Source organism: Pinus tabuliformis, chromosome 1_1, assembly GCF_031772625.1.
Source record: "Pinus tabuliformis cultivar Carrire ecotype Pingquan chromosome 1_1, CPIR1, whole genome shotgun sequence".
NCBI lineage: Eukaryota > Viridiplantae > Streptophyta > Pinopsida > Pinales > Pinaceae > Pinus > Pinus tabuliformis.
In genome coordinates, this window is record NC_142297.1 from 539469727 (window position 1) to 539473610 (window position 3884).

General features: G+C 32.8%; 1 pseudogene; it reads left to right on the plus strand.

The window, feature by feature from the left end:
* The first annotated feature begins 1706 nt into the window (after positions 1-1706).
* On the plus strand, positions 1707-2993 carry LOC149214191 (phospholipase A1-Igamma2, chloroplastic pseudogene; annotated as a pseudogene).
* The last annotated feature ends 891 nt before the right edge of the window (positions 2994-3884 follow it).

Sequence of the window (3884 nt, forward strand, 5' to 3'; positions counted from 1 at the left end):
ATTGCTGAATTACGTGATAATCTGAAAAGAAATACGATTTGTTTCCACATATGATCCGGATGCATCCGCCTGTTAAATGTGTGAAAATCCTGCAATTTTTGGAAATTTTAAATTATAAGATGATTTGAGTGGACACTGATTCAATGAACAACTATGAAATAACAAGAGTGTGAAGGTGCAAAATGGTAATAGTAAATAAATTAATTGGATTAAATGGTAATCGAAAATGAGTTAGGTTTAGTAAACGTGGATATTTAAGAATATTGGGAAATTAATTAGGATACTAAATTTTAAAGATAATCATTGCACGTGTAATTGTAGATTTGAGTTATCAATTTGTGTTTCTTGATAAGAGTTATTGATGTTGTTTTGTTTATAGTAGTTAGTGATATTGTTTTATTATTGGTTTAATAATTGAGTTAGGATTAGTTTTCTTATTTTTAGAATATGGTAGTTGTTAATTTTTTTTTAAAAATATTAATTTGTTTTTAAATAAAAAATACAAATATTATAAAAATTCATGTATATGGATAAACTACATTTTGTTAAAAAAATAAGTATTATTGTTATATTTTTAATTGAAAATGATAAATTGATATTGGTTCAGTCTAATTAATAGAAGAAATGATTTTTTTAGCTGAAATTTTTAATAGAACTTTGAGCAAGATTGTGATTTGTGTTGTTTAAAATACATTTTGAATGCATAAAATATTTAGCACTCTAAAAATCTGGTAAATTCTCAAATTAAACCACTTAAACTTAAGGATTGTATAACTAATCCATAACAGCCCATTTTTAGCTAAACAGCGAATTCTGAGCTAAATAAGGTGAGAAAATCTTCCAAAAAACCTACTTTAAATATGTTTAAATAATTTTTTTATTGCAGAAATAAATTCAGCTCAATCAAAAATAAGATAAAAATAAAAACTAGAAATCTTAAAACTTAATAGTTATAAATGCTGAATTTCAAATAATTCTACCATATTTTTAAAAATTATGTTTATGGCTTAAATTTATAATTAAAAAAATCTGTACTAAATTTTTAGCAAAATAAAGTAGAAAAAACAACCATAAAAAGGCATTGCGCCTACTAGTTAAACTTGAGGAGATTCGCCGCTTTGAGAAAATAACATTACAGCTTGAGATAAAGATTGGCATATGTCACTGTGGATAAGATGAACTGACAACGATTAGATTGATGCGATTGACAGAGTCAAACCTACTGCTATCTGAAACTATTTGTCCAATCACATGAGAGAGATGGCACGCCAAATTTTCTGGCAACCTTCAACGAGGATGATAAATATGTAATCGTACGTCCCTAGGTTTGAACAAATCCTAATATTTCGTTGAAGCCAGGAATTTGCAGTCAATTTAGGATCGGAAAATCACAGAGAATTCTTATGCTTATGCGACCATGTCAAATCTTCCAAATTCAAAATCAAACGTGCGTGTTTCTGCAAATTATCATATCCACGCAACACCACTTTCTAATCTATGTTATATATACCCACATGATCTGTGTATACATACCTACTCGCACATAAAGTTGCAAATCTCTCTAGTACGTAAAACTGCTGAAGCTAAGCCCTGGTTAGCCCCCCTGGTCTTCACTTGATCACGACATTGCAATTCAGAAATCTTAGAACTGTGGTTGTGATTCTGAAATTGTTAGAATGCTATATCAGATGATGCACCCATATAGGATGAGGGTAATTCCTTCATGTTTGACAACTTCAAGCTTCGATGGTACTCTTCTGCATCAAGAATTCCGGGCACCAAAACCAATCAAAATCAATTCGAGTGGGATTCATCACACCGGACTACTTGCCGATATGTGGCAAGATATCCAAGGAGCAAACTTGTGGAATGGGTTATTAAATCCAATCAATCCACTTTTGAAAGCGGAGATACTTAGATATGGTGATTTCGCACAGTTATGCTATGATGCATTCGATAGTAAAGTTTGCATGAGTTCTTATGGTGGGTGTAAATACAGCCCTGATGAAATACTTTATAGTAATTATAACGTGGCCGGTAATTGGCAAGCTTACTACGGGTATCGAGTCACCAAGTATTTGTATACTGAGACCGATATTATATTGGGGAGGCAGACAGAGCAATCTATTTGGATTGGCTTTATTGCGGTCTGCACAGATGCTCAACAAATACGAAGAGCGGGCCGGAGAGATATTATAATAGCGTGGAGAGGAACCCAAACATCTCAAGAATGGATACACGATCTCACCGATCTTTTAGTTCCTGCTCGATTATCAACTACTAATGGTCTCAACGAGAAGGGCGTCCGAGTAGAGAAGGAATTTCTAAATTGTTATAATTCTACAGGAGAAACTGCTCGTTCAGAAGTTATAAGACTCTTAGATAAATACAAGGACGAGGCCTTGAGTGTTACTTTAACTGGGCACAGTTTAGGAGCCGCTCTCGCAACCTTATGCTCATATGATGTTAAACAAATTCTGAACTTACATTCACCAGCACGCCCTATACCTGTTACTGTGTTTGCATTCGCCTCTCCACGCGTAGGGAATAGAGCCTTCGCCCAAAGAATGGAAGAACTTGGCGTTAAGGTGCTTCGTTTGGTGAATAAGAACGATATTGTTCCCAAATTTCCTGGACTTGTTGTGAATGAGAGTTCATGGGGATGGTTCAGAAAATTGTTGAATTGGCTTCCCTGGACATATTTTCATGTGGGGGTCGAAGTTAATTTGGACAACAATAACTCCCCCTTTCTGAAACATACCTGCAATCTTGTTAACGCGCACAATTTAGAGGTGTATCTTCACCTGATCGACGGTTATGTAGGAGAGGGTAAACCTTTCATATCTTCTGGAAGAGACCCTGCTCTTGTCAATAAGAGCTGCGACTTACTGATCGAAAACCTTGGCATTCGTCCTCATTGGTTCCTGCAGCAACAGGAAGATGGAATTTGCAAGGCTGAATATGGCCACTCTAGTATTCCCCAAACCCCATGAAGAAATTGTATTGGGCTGTTTCCAAGATGTATATGCCCTTTGTTAGCTGTATTTGTCATAGAATGAGGTTGTCAGCCAATCAGTGATCTCTTAGCGAAAAAGTGGTTAGTTGATCATGCAATCCAATGCATTCCAATCATATGTGATCATAAAATAGATAATGCAAATCAAAAGCATTCCATTGTTATTAGGGCACAGGAATATGTTGGACGACCATAATAGTATCTAGTATTTTATCATCATCAATTGAAACGGCTTTGTGGATGCTAAGGCTGTGGGGCAAACAATATGCACTCACAAACAGAGTAATGAATGCTTGTTATATGAGAAACGTAAGGCTGCACCGTAAACAATATGTATTTTAACGTAGCGTAATACATGTGATATAAGTTTGGGATATACTCTCGGAAGTATTTAGACTTACATGTAGTTTGATTGATTGTTAGGTTTTACATTATGTAGCGACAATTATAATTTAAAAATATGAATATTGGGTGTTCGGTATTTAAGCATTTATTAATAAATAAAGGATGTTAATTTAATTTAATAAACAATTATCTGAATTTTAACCAAATTCATATTCCATTAAAGTGGAAAAAATATTTATTAATAAATAAAGGATGTTAATTTAATTTAATAAAAAAATATCTAAATTTTAACCAAAATCATTTTGCATTAAAGTGAAAAAATCTATTACAATTAAAGATTAAAGGGATGATATCTAATTATTAAATTAGGATTAAATAATTAAAGGGATGATATCTAATTATTAAATTAGGATTAAACAATTAGGAATAAAGTAAAATCTACAAATTAATGAAAATATTAGAAATATTATAACATCAAAATTCAAGAAAAAATTGTGATGCGATAACAAAATTAAAGGATAAA